Raw genomic sequence first — 21127 nt, 5'->3', positions numbered from 1 at the left:
GAAAAATGAAATAAAAACATAAATCCAACCCACTATTCTAACAAAATATAAAATATAAAATATAGAATCACAGGTGCAGGAAATGGACACAAATATGTCAATATATAAAATATCACTAAGCAATAGTACATGTCAAACAAATAAAAAACAAATAAAAAACAAATAGAAATCTAACGAATGTCTGATGCAAAATGGATCTAACCATCTACATGTACATAGACATCATGAATATATAAAAACTACTTATGCCTGCACTCATATCTGCATGATGTAGAAAGATGGCATGTATGTAAACAAATGCATCCATGTGCATGTATAATAAAGGGTTGTACAATAAACTAAATGAATAAATATACTGATAGGACATAAATGGAAAATGAATATGAAAGGCATCTGAACAAAGAGTGTAGGCTGTAATTAGAAAAGGATGTAGTAAATGCATATGTAAAAGGGGGGGCAACCGGACGAAATCCGACAACCATATGCACATAGTACATCTGGGGTGAAACCAACTGATATGCAAAGGAGAATACTGAAGGCTATCTAATCGGTCTTCCCTTGAGATGTGGTTTGATGGATAGCACTTCATTTAGGCCTTTATCCCTATGGGCAGCCAACCTGCAAATCCATTTCAACTCAGCCTGCTCAGTCAAGTTAACGATGTCTCCTAATCTCTTGCCTTCATGCATCACTTGGAGAACTTGAAACAGGAAGCTATGCTCTTTACCTTCCTTCAAGGTATGCTTCGCCAATGCACTGTATTCCTGTTCTCTATTCAAACAATACCCATGGTCCCTTATTCTCTCTTTTAATGTTCTATTGGTTTTTCCTACATAGAACGAAAAACAGTGCACACAGTGAGCTACATAAATAACATTTCTGGTGTTGCAATCACTGTTGCAGTTGATGGTCCAAAGGTGCTTCGTGGTGGGATGTCTAAAGTAATGTGATTCATCTATGAACCTACATTGTGGACATTTCCCACACTTACTAGTTCTTTCAAATCCAGTTCTAGGTTCAAAAACCTTCATGGAACTACCACAAAGTAGCCTCTTGAGGCTATACATATTACTGTACGTAAATGATGGATCTTCTCCTACTACTCTGGCTATATGGTTATCTGCAGTCAGAATATTCCAGTGTCTCCTAATTGACTCTTGGATGACACTAAGCCCTCTTCCAAAAGGTAAAATCACACCTAAGGGTCGCACTTCATTGTTATTTCCTGCCTGAGCATCTAGATCTATCTGTTCTGAAAAATAGGGTTTAGCTCTACTCCCTCTTAGGGTACCCATTTGCCTATACACTCTATCAATCTCATCTTGAGTGTATCCCCTGATGGTAAGTCCTTCCTTAAGTGCAGTTAATCCTGTTTGATAATCCTCTACCCTAGTAGAAAGCCGTGAAATGCGCATAGCTTGGCCCTTGATAATATTGTTAAAAATGTGTGGATGATGCATACTTTCTCTGTGGAGAAAGGAAGGCTTATAGCATGTTTTCCGGTACGTTCTAGTATTGATTCTTTTTGCTACTTTAAAGACTGTCACATCTAAAAAATCTACACTATCCAAAGATGAATTCATAGTGAATTTTAAGAATGAACTCCTAGAGTTCAGTTCATGATGAAAGAGTGTAAGCTCTTCTTGTGTTCCCTTCCACAGAAAAAAGAGATCATCCACAAACCTTTTATAAAAATGAATGTGTCGATCTCGTATGATGTTGATATCCTCAAAGGTCGCCATGACTAAATTAGCATAGCTGTTGGCACATATATATATATATATATAGACGTGTGTGTGTATGTGTCTGTGTTTCTGCGTGTGCCTGTGTGTGTGTTTTTAGACAAACTTGAAATAGATTAAAGTGAGTATATGCTTGTTTCTGTCACATAACCCTTAATAATAAATATCAAGTTGGTTGTAAGTAGATTGTTTGAAAGCTATTGTTCTTATGTTTCTGGTGAAGTAACTTGTAAGTAAATATCTTTACTGATAAGCTCTGTCTCAATATCTTACATTATTTTATAGTTTAAATTGTATTTAAAATACCGTAAATACCATACAAAATGAAAAGTGAAGAAACAGTGTTTTATGACCTTTTCAAAATAGATAATTTTGGCTATGTATTTCCACCACAAAGACTTGCATATTTGTTCTAAAATTGTGCTGTTGCAATTTTAGTGTAACATTTTAATTGCTAGAGCAGGGGGAAATCACAATAGTGAAAGTGTTGTTTCTAATGAAAGAACATTAAAATCAAAATCTAAAAAGTTGTAGTTGAAAGAACAGATAATTTGTGACAGAATGGAATAGATGGAAGTTAGTAATATAGGTCAATACTACACTGTTATAAGGTATTGCTGGACCCCTGGTCAGGGCTATATCTGCATAAAGGTGATAATATAGAGGATTATGAGCAGTTTGCTGATGCTGACTGTATTATGTGTTCAAGACCAGAGCACATAACATTACGTTAGCAACTGGTGAACCACTCATAATTCATTGTAGTGCATAGAGGTTTATCTGCTCCATATACTACCAGTTACAGTAAAAATGAAAAAAGAAAAAAAATGCTAAAGTGTTTTACTGGTTTTCAGAGCCATAAAACACTTAGCGAGTGCTTTCAGAAAGGTAGTATAACACAGTCCCTTATGTTTACACTAACCTTCCATGCTTCTCCAGATTTTCCCAGAATGTCCAGATTTTTGCCTCATATGTTGGGTGTGTTCCTCAAAAAGTCTATGGTTTTTGGACAGGTTACTGAGGATTGAAGACACTAAATAATGACATGCATTTAGGTTTCAGACATTGTATACTTAAGAAAATCAGGGGAGCACACACATCCTGATATTGTTACTGTAAGTTTAAAACAAAAAGTCAGGAGTATGTTATCAATGGGCAGCAGGCAGAAACAAATCTTTTATTCTGCCACTTTCATTGCACTGGCAGATTTTACTGCTTAGCCTGAGACCTGACCTTAATAACTTAAGCAGGAGTTGCTGAACATTTGTTAAGGTCTGGTCTTGTTCCACTCTAGTGCTTAACTGATTTGTGTTTTTCCAAATATTGAAGTGTACTCAATGCTTCCATGTACTACAACCAGTTTGTTTCTACTGACATTGTTTGTTTGTACAATATGTATTATTGTAATATTGACCTTTGCTCTTGGTTTTACCTGTTTATTATACCATTTAGAGCTTTTCTTCCCAGGCCACTACTCAAAAGGGACATATTATTAAGCTTATTTGCCTAACTCAGTTAAATAATGAAATAAAATAAATAACTCAATAAATAAATAAATACATTTTATTACTGTTTCAAGGCTTGTTTTTAATTCAGCCTTTATTTTGTACAAGTGATATGCTTTAATCTCTGGGAAATTTCTTTGATACTACTGTTTGAAGGTTTGTTTGTTTATTTTAAAGGTAGGTGGGATGGGTTCCACCTTATCTGAGAGACTCATGTTCTCTTCATCCCTTCTACCTTAAGTTTCTAGTGGTTCCAAGAGTACAGCTGGAGACATCTAGCATGCATGTTTTTTTTCCCTTTAACACCATGTTTCTATACTCTCCTTCCACAGTTAATGAAGGATTCTCCTTCACTGGCCATTTTTAAAAGTGCTCTGAAAGCAGATTTTTTTCACAGTAGTATATGACCTCCTATGATTTATTGTTTTGTTGTCCATTATTTTATCACAGTTTTGTGTTTTATTGCTTTTGTGTTTTGTTGTGCTGGCTTTAATAAACCTAAATTTGATCGTGGTAATGCCACTAATGTCTTTTTTTTGTCACAACATAGCTCAAGATAAGTTTAAAAAAACAGGTTGTAATAAAAGTATTAGCTATAATTAAGCTGGGTCTATTATGTTCTACTGAAATGCGTGAGTGCTGATACTGTGTACAGTTTGATTCAAACCAAGTATCTTAAGCACGTATGACCATATATATGTACCTGAAAATATTGAGATTTTGTGAAAAAGCAAATTAAAGGTCATGCTGCCAAACGTTTGGAGTCTAAACATGAAACTGAGCTCATTGCAAGCATTCTTAACCCTGGAAGATGCTGACATTAGTGCAGTCACAGAAACCTGGTTCAAAGCTGTGGAGAATACCCCAGCCATACCTGGTTACTCGTCCTATCACACATTCAGACCCCAAACTGTGGTTAGCAAAGCCAAAGAAGGTGGAGTTTCAATATATATTAAAGACACGCACACACACACCTCCAGGCTGGTCAAACAGTATGATGCACAGGAGACACTCCAGGTGCAGTTAACCATTGACAAGGTCACTATTCAAATTATAGCTAGCTACAGGCCCCCAAATCTGGACCTCTTCAAATCTATCAAGATTCAACCCTTTACCCTGATCCTGGGTGACTTTAATTACCCAACCATAGATTGGAAAAACTACTCATTCCAGAACACAAATGCCCAGAGATTCCTCAATTTTATCAGTGCAAATGCCTTGGAACAGCTAGTTGATGCCTCCACAAGAGGTGATAATATATTGGACTTGGTATTAACCAACATGAGTAACCATTGCAGCACCCCTATAGTATCATCCTCCCTGGTAAGATATGACCATAATGCGGTCACTTTTGAAGTCACTATCTCCCCTGACCCCCTCTAGCTAGGGTCAAACAAAAAAGCTTCTCCAAAGCTGATTACAACCTCCTGAGGGATGGTATAAACAGCTTCACAGCCCCCTCCCCCACTGTAGGAACTGGCACCAATGTCCAGATTTACACCAAAATACTATATGAGCATTTATTTAGATGCATTGAATCAGGAATACCTGACAGGACAAAATCATCCTCCGCAAGGAAGAGTAAAACTGTCTGGTGGACATCTGCAATAAATAAACTATATAACAAAAGGAAAACTTACTGTCCAGGACCAAGAAGGAGCAGGCGCCCAACTGGAAGCAATCTCTCCTTGCCTGAACAAGCAAATAAGAGCTCTAGTGAAATTCTCTAAAGCCAACTTCGAGTCCAAATTGACCACATCTACTAAAGACAATCATAAAGCCTTCTTTACGTATGTACGAAATCTCAAAGGAAGCACCCAGATCTGTTCAGAACTGGTGGTCAAGGACACCACATACACAAGTGCTGTAGATATAGCCAATGCGCTGGCTGACAGATTCAGGGAAAACTTCTCCCCTCTGCCCCCCATCAGTAAATCAGGACATCCCCAGTACCTGTCCCCACCCCTCATCTCTAGGAAACGGGTAATCACTGCCCTCTCAAAGACAAAAAATACAGCCTCCATGGGACCCGATAACATCCCTGGCTGCATCCTACATGAACTCATGCATGAACCTGCAGCACCATTAGGCACCCTATTCAACCAAAGCCTGAATACTGGCTTTGTCCTAGCTGTGTGGAGGACAGCCACTGTCCTCCCTTTACACAAAGGTGGAGCATCCACCGATCCAGGAAATTATAGACCCATCAGCCTAACTAGCCTGATCTGTAAGGCCATGGAATGGATTATCATGGACCTCATTAACAGGGACATTGGCAACCTCCAAACACTTGACCCCACACAATTTGGCTTTGTCAAGGGGAGTTCATGTCTGTTAAATCTAGTGGACTTCTTTGAGACAGTCACCAAAGCTATGGACAAGTGGAAGATGGTGCACACTGCCTACCTTGACTAGGCCAAAGCCTTTGACACTATTCCTCACTCAGGCATAGTAGATAAACTCTCTCAACTTGGCATCAATCCATATGTTACCAGATAGGTAGTAAACTGGCTCACTGATAGAACCCCCCTAATCAAAATAAGGGAAGCCACCCCAAGCAGTCAACCTGTAATGAGCGGCATACCCCAGGGTTCAGTCTTGGGGCCTCTGTTATTTGGGTATACTTCTCTGAGGTGCAGGCCAAAACCAGTGGACTATGGCTGACCAAGTTTGCAGATGACTGCAAGCTGGGCTCAGTCATCAATTCCCCAAGTGATGTGGATGTCCTCCAAGAGGGTCTCATCCAAACAAATGACTGGTGCCAGAAACATGGCCTCAAGCTGAATGCCAAAAAATGCATCATCATCCCCTTTGGGGAGAGTGACATCCTCCCATATTATCACATTTATAACAGTGTTCTAAGTACACAATCAGTAGTGAAGGATTTGGGCACCCAGGTTGAGAGGAACCTGACTTTTGACCACCATGTTGCTTCCATTGTACGGAAAGCTTTCTACATGGCCCACCTCATGAGTAAGGATATCTCATTGAGGGATAAAGAGATCATAACATCCCTGTATTCTTTCCTTATAAGGCCAATTATTGAGTACAATGCCCGCTTCGGCATGTACCATGCAAAGCACATGCAGCAGCTGGAAAGACCACAGAGGTTCCTCATCAGCAGTATCCAGGGCCTCAGACATCTACCCTACACAGATAGGCTAAAAGTCCTATCCCTCTACTCATTTTCATACAGACTCATTTTCAAACAGGGGTGACTTCTGTTTGGCATATAAAGCAATCTCAGACCCTGCCTTGATGGGACTGCTGCATATCCACAAGTCAAGCTACACTCAAGCAACCCATACACGCTACCTCAACCTGGTCTGTGATACCAATAGGACTTGTTGGTGGGACAGATTTGTGTTCCAGAGACTCCCCCATCTGTAGATTAGACTCCCTCTCCACATCAAGCAGAGTACCTCATTATCCCTTTTTAAGTGCAACCTGGATAACTAAATTGGAAACAGAAAATACACCCCTGAGATTCCACCTGTGTCCCTGCTGGACAAGGGCTTTAGGTGCTGACTTGTCTAAACATGGGCTAAACTCTTGGCTAGGCTTATAAGGGCCTTAGGGTCAATAGCCTAGTAACGTCCTATGATCCTGTGATTCTATGAAAATATGCAAAAGTCAAAAGTAAGGGTTTTGCTTATGCACTTCCAATATGCAAACTTTCCCTCAAACCCATTTTATATTATTACATTAAGGGTTCTTTGTCTCAGGGATAGGACAAACATTCTTAAAGCATGAAATATCACTCATTCTTTGCTCCCTGTTTTTTGCCTCACTCCGACCAGCAGGCCACCCAACCTAGCTTATCAACTCTTTCATACCCCCACCAAGGTGAAAGCTAAAGTCAATCAAGACTGGAGACCTCTGACCCATTTATTCCCAAGCTGAGGTGACAGCTAATCATCACACATATACCTTTAGAAGGCAGAGTTGGCTGCCATCTGTTTTTCATTTGCATAGTCCCTTCCCACATCTAACTCTCTCTCAGTCATGACTGGTGGCTGCTATATAACTCTGCCTAGCCATTCTGTCACATGCTTACACACACACACACACACACACACACACACACACACACACACACACGTGAGTATTCTACTGGTCTAAGTGCAGCAGAAGTCACACTGACCCAGTAGCTGCTACCAACAATCCCTCAGTATTTCTGCTGAGGTCAGTGGTGTAGTTGGTCATACCACCCCCCTGTGAATGTGTGACCTTGCATTTGTCGATCACTTTTGCCATCCCTGCCTCAGTCCTAAGAGTGTCTGTGCTGCTAGTGAAACCTGGGACATCTGAGCTGTGGTTAGAGCTTCATCCCACAATGCCAAAAGGCCAAGGCTTTTCTCTTCTACCTGTTGATCTCCAAGCAGAATTAATAACATTAAACCAAGCCTATCACATTGCTGCAATAACATAATGAGCATAGAACACCATGAGCTGATACACTCAAGCAAGTAGAAAAGTGAGCAAATGCACCTCAGACAAGTCAAGGAATCAAAGTAAACCACTTAAACTACTACATTATACAATTTGTCTTACCATTCTGACCTCCATTTCTTCTGGTTAGACACTGATACCTCTGCAAACAATGTTGACTGAAATTTATTTACACATAAATATGTGGTTTGTCATGATATAAATAAGTGAGGAATAAAGTTCCAAATTATGGATCCAAAAATGGAAAAATTCTCTTGAAGTACATTTGAAACAATGAACGAGATTACTTAGTTGTTGGGTTGGGAATATAATGTACCTTAATGTCCATGTGCATCTCTTTAATTTAAATGTTGTACTTAGCGATCTAAGTTTAAAAGCACGTTGATAATGTTTTGCAATTAGCATTATGCTTAGCCATTTCTTGTCAGACAAGCTAGTGCGTAAGTGTTGTGTTCTCGGTTCACCCCTGATGAAATGGCATTTTTTTCATTGATTGGAGCATTTCAGTATTGTTTGTTGCAGATGTTGCTACAACTGGCAGGGCATATACTACCATTGGTGCAAGAATTATTTTGATTGGCATTTTGTCTGCTGTTCTTGTTAAATATTTGGCTTCTCTGTAACACAATGAGAGCACACCTAACATTTTATTGACAGTTATATGTTTGCAAGTTGGAATTTAGTGCATAGGCCAGCCACATACCAATGAATTAAAAATCTGCACTGCTTCTGAATTTTCCTATGGAAATGTTTATGATAAGAATCCTGGCAGTTGTAAGAGATTATATGATATGTTGGTTTAAACAAAAACAATATAAATACATTTCAAATACAAAACGTTGGCATAAAGAGTAAGGTGTTTACCTTACAGATACAATATGAAAGGTTTAATTCTCACATGGGGTAATTGGCTAGGCTTAAAATGACCCACAAAGGCCTAGCACTAATGTAAGAACCTAGAGATATCTATTTAGGGGAGGGGTTGGCATAATGGTTAAGGTCTTTACCTCTGAGATACAAAGTACAGGGTTTGAGTCTGACCTGGTTATTGGCTAGGCTTGTAACAGTCTGCAGACTGATACCCTAGTATTTCCTTATTCTACGAACTACTCAAAAAAGTAAAAATGGAGATACTTGGGATTAACATGGCTAGGCTTGTAATGGCTCTAGGGCCACTAGCCTAGTAACCTCCTATGACCCTCTGTTTCAAACATGCCTCCACTCTCCGAAATGAACAAAATACAAGGACTTATGAAACCTTGATGATCAAACAGAGACTTCCTGACTGGTAGTCTGTTACTTGACATGCAAACTTTACACAGAGGAGGCATACTTCTCAACTGTACAGATTTTCCCAGAATGTCCATATTTTTGCCTCATATTTTTGGTCCATTTTTCATAAAATTGTGTTTTTCTGGCAAATTAATGGCAAATAAGTAAAGATTGATGTTAGAAAATGATGACAGACATTTGAGTTTTAGACTTCATACCATTCATAAAATGTATGCTAATGCAAAACCTGTTATTCTATCAACTTTCTGAGTTTGTAAGAGCAATATTTAAAATTGTCCCTATTTTTGGGCCTTTGTTCCACTTGCGTTTATAGCTTTATCCTGCTTTCTTGCTCTAAGCGGTTGAGAGGTACGCACAGAGGGCACCCCAGATTGTAATGGAACAGAAGCTCCAGACATTTCAATAATTATCTGGTGCAGTGAGCTCTCACTCAATAGTTTATTAGGAGGCTAAATCACTGGTGCTGTGAAGCATCTCCAGTTTTACATATCCTTAGTTAAAACAGCTAATGGGGAAATGCATTATTTCATAGGTTCATAGGATCATAGGAAGTTACTAGGTTAATGACCCTAGGTCCCTTATAAGCTTAGCCAAGTTCTACCCTTATTTTCAAGATCTTCACCAATTGCCCCTGCCTAAGAGGGACACAGGTGGAACTCCTGGGGTGAATTTACGGTTATCCATCCAATCGTCCAGATTACGTTTGAAGAGGGCCAGTGAATTGCTCTGTTTGATATGAAATGGAAATCCATTCCAAAGGTATGGTACCCTCTGGGAGACAAATCTGTCCCTCCAGCAGGTTCTGTTAATGTCACATACCAAGTTAAGGTCTTAAGAGCGAGTAACCCATATACCATGTGACTTGCGGATATGTAGAATTTACAATAAAGCAAGGTCAAAGATTGCCTTATTTACAAGGCATATATCACCTCTGAGTAGTCTGTATGAAACAGAATAAAGTGACAGTGATTTCAGATGATCCACATAGGACAGATGCTGAAGGCCTTGAATTTTCCTTGTGAGGAACCTTTGTGGTCTCTGTCTAATTGTTGCAGGTGCTTGGAAAGGTACATACCAAAAGGGACATTGTACTTAATTACTGGCCTGATGAGGGAAAAAGTAAAATGAGGTTATAACTTCTTTTTTTACTGGATGCAATGCCCTTACTTATAATATGAGCAATATAGAATGCCCTTAACACAGTGGAGACATGGTGATCAAAGGTAAGGTTGCTGTCAATCTATGTGCCTAGGTCTGTCACCACTGAGTTTGTACCTAGGGTGTTGTTATTGATTTAGTAGTTAGCAAGAACATCACACTTACCAAAAGGGATGATAATAAACTTTTTGCATTAAGTTTAAGGCCATGACTTTGGCACTATTGAACATATAAACAAAACAATACCAAATAGCTATACTTCATACTATTAGCCATTTTTATTAGCTCTGTGGCCCTGTACTCCTAAAATTCTGCTTCAGAATATTTGAACTTAGGTAAATCTTTTGACTGTACTGCTTCGCATTTCATCAGCCAACATTCTGACTTTCAAGTGAATCTTTTTTTTTTCTAAGGCATTTTTCTTGCCCCATGCTGTGGAACATTAAGCCTACCATGACATCCTCTCTTCTGATAAGGCGAGTAATGCACCCTTTCTCTTCAACATCTGTAGTACCTGTGTCACTTATCAATCCTAAATAATCTGTATTGCGGTTAGCTCTTTATTGCCCTGTGTTGCTGAGCCGAGCCACCAAGTCTGGTTTTCCAAATTAACAGTTTGGCTAACTTTTTACCTCCTTAAACACTGAGGACAGTGGCATCTTTCTCAGTAATTTATGGAGCAAGGCAGATGTAGTACAGTAAGCATATGTGTGGTTCTGATGTTACCATGCCTGCTGCACTCAATGTTTTATGTTATTGTGGCTTAGAGAATAAATGATGCACTTTTGCCTTGAGGGTTACCACCTGTCTCTTCTGCTGTGCACTAGGAGGTTGATTCCTCCTCTCACATCTGAGATACTAACACAGTTACATGTCAGTTCAGGCAAGATCAGAGCAGCAATCTGGAGAAAATACAGGAAAATGTTAAATAAATCTGGTTGTATGATGTCCACAGGGCAACAGAGCTAACAAAAATGGATAATAGTATGAAGTACAGCTATTTGGTTTTGTTTTGTTTATATGTTCAATAAAAGCTAAATGAGCTCTTTGATGTAGTTCTATACAAAGTAAAGACCTTTCTTTTATGATTTACCTACCTTGTCTCCCAGTGCAAAATGTCACTTCGCACTCCTGAGGAAGCACAGATCGTCAAAAGGTTCTGAAGTTTGCTGATGAACATGGCAAATCAAAACTGGTGTTGCTGTCCTAGATGGTTTGCTCATATATTAGGGGAATGAAACTGTGAAAGGAAAAATATACTTTAAAAATGATCAAAACATGGTAGGTTCAGGTTAAGGCACATTAATCTTGCAGCAAGGAGACAAAAATGTGCTATTACAGAGTTTGTCTAACTAGAAACAGGAAATACTTTCATTTTTATACATTCTTTAACTAGACGTGGCCTACCAATCTGACGTAACAGATTACCACCTTTTTCATCATCATTTGTTGACCATCATTCCCATGAATTTCTGCTGATTTATCAATTTTTATGTGAAACTTCCTGAGGAAAACAACATGGCCTTGATTACTACCAGTTAGATACATGTTATGTTACCATTCAAGGTACTATGGCTAATTCAAGCACAATGCTAACAGTTCATTTCTCTAATAATCCTTTGTCCACTTTATCTCTAAGCTACTGCAGCTGCACATGTTCTCATGCTTTGAACAAAGCTGATTGTTTAAAATCATTACATTTACAGAATATAGTATTGTTCATTCATTCGTTCCTGACCTAGCAGATAAGCACCTGCTTCTGAAGTACATTTCCAAAAGGCATAAACATGAATATTGCTATGCTAGCAGTTACTAGGTCAGAGGGCATCTTGGAAGTTTCAGAAAGCATACTGCAGTTTTCAAAAAAGCATCTTTTTCAGTCTCATATGAAACTTAATTTATATATAACATAGTGCATGAAAAATAGAACGAAATGCGTATTAATTCATTTGATTATTAATTGGCATTAAGCATACACACATTAATACATATTTTTCTAACATTTCCCTCCTGTTACTACTTTTTAATTCTATTTTCAAAAAAGGATAAACAGTTTGATTCTTCTCCTAACCTCCTCCAACCAGGATTTGCAGTTAAAAAAGTCATTCAGTTTAAACTTTTATGAAAGTGTTTTGCATTCTAGCAGCTCTTCAAATTCAGTACTTTGATACATAGTCTCAGATACTGATACATCTATGAATACTTTGATTAATTTCTTAATGCAGGGGATTCCACAACAAACACAAACTCCTATTAGGAGTAATCCTAGCCCAAAGGCAATCAATATGTTCATTAGGATGGAACCCCACCCCCCCCAAATACATTCTGGAAAAAGTCTGTCAGAGGGTTTGGGCTTGGTTTGGTCATGGCCAACACTTGCTGAATCACCTCGAGATGGTTGTTAATCTCATGCTGATGATCAGGAATAAACACACAGCATTCTTCTTTGATTAAAGCGCACGTCCCACCCCTCGCCGCTAGGGTGAAGTCAAGAGCCATTCGGTTTTGAAGTACTATAGTTCTCATGGCATTCAGTTCATCAGTTATCAGTTCAAGAGCAGAAAAAGTCACATTACTCATTACTTCGAGAAGTTTTGACAGTTTTCGCAGCTCCCATATCGATTTAACTGCACCATATGCAGGTAATATACCTGCCCAGGATATGACAGCATCACTCAAGTCCATGTGCCCAAGTTTGGTTCCCACATTACGATGGTCTTTCCAGCCCGCTTCGATTTGTCCCACTGGATTCTCAGGTTTCTTAACAGTCTTTTTGGTCACATCTCGGGTATTTCGAATATTTCCCTGAGGCAAAACTGCAGTGTGTCGGATGGTCGGGACCAGGTACCCCAAAAAACAACTGCCAGACCAATTCTCAGGTAACCATTTATATGCTTTTTTACCACACACAAAATAACAGTCCTCTACTTTAGTTGTTACTTTGTTACGAAATGACTGCCCTGCATGAAACATTTTCCTATTACAGATAACTGTTTGAAAAGTACAGGATTACATTGTACCTGATCAAGAGTCTTATACATAGATTTCAGAAATGAGTCATAATCTGTACTACAAGATCCACCTAAATCATTTGTTTTTTTATAACATTTATACTGTACGGTGACATTACACTTACTCCATCCCACTTGGATGGTATCATTTTTGTAAAAACATACAATTCATTTTTGTGTTACAGGTAAATACAGTGCTACCTTATCATGTGCTTTAATAGCAACTGTGTCAAAAAACAGATTTTCCCAGGTCTCATTGAGCCCTAGGGGGATAGCAGCCATCAATAAACCCCCATATGCTGTTTGTATGGCCGTGCAGACCCAGCAGTTCGAAACATTAAAAGTCTCAGCATACACACGTGTAATTGCCTGATAAGTGTTAAAGTTCAGATGCCAGTCTATGTTTGGTTCATTACGTTTAATCAGTTCAACTTTTGTGGCAGGAAAAAGAAGTGGCCACAACAAAAAGAAAAATGTGATTAGCATAGCTATCAAAATGATCATACAAGTTTTCTGAGGTTGCTCAATGTCTCTATTCACTCTGTACCTGGCCATTATTTTCTCGTTATACAACAGTAACAAAGCTTTTGTCCAATTCAAAGTTCTTAACCAGTTTACAGTGCGTCAAATGAATCCAGGAAGCTCGCTCCATGATCTTGACTGCAGTGGGTGTCGACAGTAGTACCTGGTATGGTCCTAACCACTTCGGAGATCTCCAGTTCTTTCGCTTCACAATTTTCACCCAGACCCAGGTGCCTGGGGCTACTGGTGCTTCCGATTTTGGTTGCTCTTTATCTGAAACAGAATTTAACTGCAAAAGTTTGTTATTCAAAAATAGTCTCATATACCCTGCAAGTGAACTTATCAGCCTCTTGGTCTGCAGACATGAGAGGTTTCCAGTGAGGTGTATAATATGCCCTCCCAAACAAAGTTTCAAAAGGAGTCAATCCCTTTGCATTTGGAACAGTTCTCATGCTCAACAGTGCTAAAGGCAAACAGTGCACCCAGTTCTTTTGTGTCTCGCTCATCAACTTCCTAAGCTTACTCTTCAACACCCCATTATGCCTCTCTACTAACCCTGCAGATTGGGGGTGGTAAGCACAGTGATTTTTTAATGATATTCCAAAATAACGACTAAGTTGCTGTACTGTTTGGTTCACGAAATGTGTACCGTTATCACTATAAATCTTTTCCGGTATACCAAATCTGGGTATAATTTCTTTAACAAGGACCTTTGCAACAGTAGCTGCATCTGGATTTTTAGTTGGAAAAGCTTCCACCCATTTGGAAAACATATCTATAATGATAAGGCAATACTTTTTATTCTCACATTTATTCAGTTCTATGAAATCCATACAAACAGTATGGAACGGATACGGTGGTGTAGGGAAACTCCCTTGCTTAGGCTTCAATGCCCCTTGTGCATGATGCTTGTTACAAACATGGCATGCTGCACAAACATTTTTTGTGTAATTTGTAAATCCATAGGTTGTAAACACTCGATTCACTAACTGTACCATCCGCCCTGTTGAGACATGGCTCTACCCATGGCTCAACAAAGCTGCATATCTAAACAAGTTAGATGGCAAAATTGGTTTCTTTTCCTTAGAGATGTACTGTCCCTTTTCAAGGATTGCTCCTCGTTTTATCCACTTCTGTTTTTTTAAATTTGTAGTAAGTGTTTGCATTGTTTTCAACATTTCTAAATCTAAAATCTCAGAGGGTTGTAATTCCTCACTCAAAAGAAAAGCTTCTGAGGCTGAAGCTGCCTGTTTTGCAGCTGTATCAGCCCGCGCATTACCTTTTGAAATTCTATCCTGTTGCTTGGTATGAGCTACGCATTTACAAATAGCTACTTTTTGAGGTAACTGAATAGAGTCTAATAAATCTAAAATGAATTGAGCATGATTAATTGGTTTACCAGTAGATGTTATCATTCCTCTATTTTTCCACTGCTGCGCAAAAACATGTACAGTAGAAAAAGCATACTGACTGTCAGTATAAATATTCACTTTCTTACCTTTTGCTAAGGTACATGCCTTGTCAAGGCAATCAATTCTGCTGCTTGTGCAGATAAATTGTGTGGTAAAGATTTTGCTTCTAAAGTTTCAGTATCAGAAATGACTGCATACCCCACTAAGATCTGTCCTGTAGGACCCCTCCTGCACGAGCCGTCCACATAGTATGTCACCTCGGCATCATCCAAGGGAACATCTGTAAGGTCTTGTCTAGGTAATGTTTTTTGCTCAATCTCCTGCAGACAGCAGTGCGGTTTGCCGTCTGCAGGGGTTGGGAGCAAGGTTGATGGATTCAAGGTTGTGCATCGTTCAATTGTCATTTGAGGTTGGCTCAACAGTATAGTCATACAGGAAAGATGTCTAGCAGGAGAAAGATATGCTACCTTTTCTTGCAGTAAAATAATTGCGACTGCATGAGGCACTCTCAATGTGAGAGGGTGGAATAACACTACTGAGGCCGAAGCCTGCACTGCCATTGCAGCTGCAACTACTGCTTGTACACAGTGGGGCAGAGACCGCGCCACTGGGTCTAACTGTGATGAATAGTAAGCTATGGGGCGTTGCTTGTCCCCATGCTGCTGTGTCAATACTGATGTCATATAACCCTGCTTACAGTCTACAGTTTGAAAAAATTGCTTATGATAGTTTGGTAATCCTAAAACTAAGGATGATGCTATCAGTTGTTTCAGCTTGCAGAAAGCTGCTTCTGCTTCTGGTGTCCATTGTAATAAATCCTGTGCTGCCATCGGCTTTTTGAATATTAAATTGGCCAGTGGAGCAGATTCCAAAGCATAATTTGGTATCCAACTCCGACAAAAGTTAGTAGTTCCCAGGAAGGACATCATTTCCTTCTTGGTAGTTGATCTAGGTCCTTGTAATATTGCTGTTTTTCAATCTTCACCTAATATTCTACCTTCTTTGGATATTACATATCCTAAATACTTAACTTGTTTTCTCCAAAGTTGTAGTTTGTTTTTGTTTACTTTGTGTCCTTGAGTAGCTAGAAACTGTAATAATGCTTTGGTGTCCTCTTTACATTCTTGGTGGGTGGGGGTTGCCAGCAGAATGTCATCTACGTAAAGTAAAATCTGACTACCTTTCGGTGGGATAAATCCCGGCAGGTTGCTTGCTATTTCTTGTGCAAATATTGTTGGACTTTCAAAATATCCCTGTGATAATCTTGTATATGTATACCGTTTCCCCTGAAATGTAAATGCAAACCAATGTTGGCTGTTGGGGTGTATCGGTATTGAGAAAAATGCATTACTAATATCTAGCACAGAAAAATACTTTTGCTGAGGTTTTAAATCATTCAGTAAGGTGTTCGGATCTGGCACCGTTGGTGCCCTGGGTATAACTGCATTATTTACAACTTGTAAATCTTGGACCATACGCCATTCCCCATTTGCTTTCCTGACAAGAAATAAGGGTGTATTACATGGTGAATCAGGAGATTCTATTAAGACTCCTTCCTTAAGTAAGGCTGCTAATATAGGTTTAATCCCTCTCTCTGCATCCTTTCTCAAGGGATACTGTCTTTTCTGAGGTCTAAATGCTGACTTTGGCATAATAGTAACTGGTCCTGCTGTTCATATAAGTCCTACATCTGATTTCCCTGTTGATCAGAGAGCCTCTGGTATGTTTCGCAAGGCTTTTTCCTCTTCTTCCAATAAGAGTAATACTCAGCTATTCTCACCAGCCCGTGAGTGCACAGCTGGGTGTGTCTGTGTTATCCAATTCAATTTATGTTTCTGTACTCCTTGTTCGGAGAGTTCCAATTCTGTCTGCTTCTCCCACCTTGTGACTTTTTCTCCTAAGTCTGCCCATTTCAAATTTCTATTCTTAGTTAAGCTAACATGTGGCAATCGATTAGATTTGTAAAGTGCTAAAAATTCCTGGGGCAATGAACAGCTTACTACACTGTTTCCTTCTGCGTCCCAGTATAAGTTTCGTAACACTAGTCTGTTTGCATGGTTCTGAAACAATTCCTGCTCATATTCTTTATCAGGTCCTGGTCTATTACAGTAATATAGAGTACAATGCAAAAAATGCTGTTTGTCAATGTCGAGGGAGGAGGACTTGCTGATGGCTACGTTCATCAGTTCTTCGGTTACTGCCCCTGGACCAGTCGTAACCAAGTCCTGGCTGTACCAATAATATGTCTCACCCTCCGGTCGCACTACAAATGTATCCATTTGTCGCTGTGCTTCCATACCCTGCATGGTTGGAACTACGGCTATGCCAAATATCTGCATTAAGTCTTACCCAAAAGGTTTACTGGGCATTTTGCAGAAACTACAATTTTACTTTTCTGGGTCATTCCTGAAACGGGGTCTGTTATCGCTATGTCATGGGAGAGTGGCTCCCGATACAGCGGTCCATTAGCTGCTTTCACTAGTATATAATCTGGTGATTCTGAATCTTCCGGTAATTTGGAAGGGTGTATCAGGTTCCGTGAAGCCCCTGAGTTGCACAAAAATTTGACTTCCCTCCCCTCTACCAGAAGCGTCACTTCCGGTTTTGTATCTGCTAAGTAAAGCTCTAGGCTCAATAAGGCTAAGTCCAAAATTTCATTTTCTTCAATGTCTACAAATTCATGTACATCCTCTACCCCTTCTGTCACATCCTCTACCCTTGCTATCACATTTGTATTTGTCTTTTCCTGTTTATTTCCATTTAATGATTCCTGACTATCATATAGTCATTCCTCATCCTCCTTATTTTCTGTAGTCACCTTCTTATTTAGCCTGCAATCCCTTGCTAAATGTCCTTTTTTCCCGCATTTAAAAAATTCACCTCTTTTCTTCCTTTCTTTAAAATCTTCTGATCGCTTGTCAGATTGTTTATTTTTCTTACCCTTTCTCCCAGTTTGTACTGCAAATACTTCTGACCCATCTTCTGCTGAAAATACTTGAGTTTTCTTTTTCTTTTTACTATTAAAATGTCTCTCTGCATGTCTAGCATATTCGAGTAATGGCTGCAGTCTACTCGTACGATGATCTACCATGTGCTTTGTAATAAAGCTGCTAATGGGAGTTATACTACCCTTCAAGAATGCATTCTTTAGCTGTTGCTCATAAGGGGAATCTTGTGTCTGGTTTTCTGGTATCTGCATTCTGCAGTGGTTATTAAAACACTCTAATAATCTAGCATAATATCTATCAACTGTTTCACCTTCTTGTTGAATGCACTGATTAATGCAAGTCCAATCAGCCCTAGGCTTCCATTTTTCAGAGATTCGGTCCGTCAGACCCTTTACTCTGCCATCTAATTCTGCATTAGTATGTGGGAGTGGTCTAAGCTCCGCGTCACGGGGATTCCAGTCACCACTGATCATGTGCCAATCTGGACCTACAATTTGTCTAACTACTTTTTCTACTTCTTCTCCGTTCAAATGATAACTTAATCTCATACCCTGTAAGTCTCCTAAAAATTTTCATAAATTCACTTTCGGATGGGGAATTCCCTCCGTGACTTTCTGGATATCTTCCGGTGTCCACGGTCTATAGACTAAAAGAGTCGGATCCTGTCCTGCCTGAGGATTTGGTACTTCTATGAGTGGACATATTTCTTCCTCACTCATAGCTCATGATTTTCTATTTATTTCATATAATTCAATCTCCCCTCTCAAGTTGCGTGTTCGAGACCTTTTCTCGATAGGATCCCTGACAAACGGTTTTAGTGCTGTAGAAACAGCTGGGTATAGTGGAGGTGGATCAGCTTGTCCACTCCCTTCATATTATGGTAAGGGAAGTGGAGGGGGCGAAGGAGGGGCCGTCGCTATTACCAAGTTATTATCTTCTTTGTCTAAGAACATCGTTTTTTTAATTTTTTATCTTTTGTTCCCTGCGATTTGCTTCCTCAAGCCACCTGTGTGCCTGAGGGACTCCTAATTGTCGTTGCTTTTTTAATTGACCTTTTGCGTCTGTTTTAAGTTGCCTGACAAGTTTAATAAGTGCAGGTTTATCTAAATTACCATCAAATTTATACTTATCAACCCATTTTGTATAGTACTTATCATTGTTGACATGCTGTAATTGCATATATTTCGCGTCTTCAGTTAGAGGCGTGTCTCGGGAACTTTTCGTGCACTGATTTCCCATTGTTGCCTTAGCTAAGCTGTAAATTGTTACGTAACCCTTCTTATCACATGGTACCACAGTTCTATACCTTTTCACAGTTTATCTAGAATAACTGCCTACCTATCCTGTTTCCCTGATCTATGACAAAACAGTAACCCCTTTTTTTGTCCCTGATCTGCACATGCAAATCTTCCTGACAAAAACAGTTCTGTAACTAGTCCCTAATCTTAAAACAGAAATAAGGTAATTCCTCCTTACCTGACCCTCCGTGAGTTGATCCACCGGATCGTTGACTCGTCCTCCAATCCCAGATCAGAAACAGTGGCTGGCCTCTTTCAAACGACAATTCAGTCGGAGGTCTTTCAAAACAGAAGAGCCGATTTGGCCTCTTCTCCGTACAGATGCATGCCACCGGGCCCAATTCTGACCTAGGCCTAGAGCGACAGGTACTTTCCGGTCCGAAGGACCAAACTGTCAAAGGAAAAATATACTTTAAAAATGATCAAAACACGGTAGGTTCAGGTTAAGGCACTTTAATCTTGCAGCAAGGAGACAAAAACGTGCTATTACAGAGTTTGTCTAACTAGAAACAGGAAATACTTTCATTTTTATATATTCTCTAACTAGACATGGCCTACCAATCTGACGTAACAGATTACCACCTTTTTCATCATCATTTGTTAACCATCATTCCCATGATTTTCTGCTGATTTATCAATTTTTATGTGAAACTTCCTGAGGAAAACAACATGGCCTTGATTACTACCAGATACATGTTCTGTTATCATTCAAGGTACTATGGCTAATTCAAGCACAATGCTAACAGTTCATTTCTCTAATAATCCTTTGTCCACTTTATCTCTAAGCTACTGCAGCTGCACATGTTCTCATGCTTTGAACAGAGCTGATTGTTTAAAATCATTACATTTACAGAATATAGTATTGTTCATTCATTCGTTCCTGACCTAGCAGATAAGCACCTGCTTCTCAAGTACATTTCCAAAAGGCATAAACATGAATATTGCTGTCCTAGCAGTTACTAGGTCAGAGGGCATCTTGCAAGTTTCAGAAAGCATACTGCAGTTTTCAAAAAAGCATCTTTTTCAGTCTCATATGAAACTCAATTTATATTTAACATAGTGCATGAAAAATAGAATGAAAAGAATATTAATTCATTTGATTATTAATTAGCATTAAGCATACACACATTAATACATATTTTTCTAACAGAAACAGAAGCAAAAAATAGAAGAAAAAAAAAAAGCCAAGAAGTGCTGAAAGGGAACTAGGAGCATTTGGAATGAGTCTAAAAATACTGGATTATTTTACCTTTGTAAAGTACAGTAGGGGGACTAAGGTGGGCTAGTCTAGAAAGAAGTGAGCTTCTATTAACAGCAAGGAAGAGATGAAGAAGGAGAATAAGAAGATAACAGCTAAAGAGTGGAAGAGCAACTGGAAGATGTAAGAATAAATGAGATAAATGGATTAGTAAATACACTTGCTAAAAAAGTGGTAGTGTGAAGTGGGAAAGATGGGAGTGAATTTATATAATGATAGGATGGGGGAGTGCAGAGGCTGAAAGCAAGGAGAGGATTCCAGGTCATTGTGGTCTGATGGTAGGGACACGAGAGAAATGATAGGAAAGGTAAGTGTTTGGAAGAGGTGCATGCTCCAGAGATCATTATCAACATGTTGTTGCCTGGCACAGTGGTGTATAGGGATATTACCATAATTATGACACAGGTGTCGTGGGTTCAACTACTGGCTCAGATGATGGAAACACTGGACTGGAGAGGATGGCAGTTAGCAGCTCTTGACAGTTTACCCATCCTGTTGGGAGGGACAAATGGTTCACGTCAGCAGATT

Source organism: Protopterus annectens, chromosome 11.part0 (genome assembly GCF_019279795.1).
Source record: "Protopterus annectens isolate FY-2018-M chromosome 11.part0, PAN1.0, whole genome shotgun sequence".
NCBI lineage: Eukaryota > Metazoa > Chordata > Ceratodontiformes > Protopteridae > Protopterus > Protopterus annectens.
Note: the sequence above shows the minus strand (reverse complement) of the source record.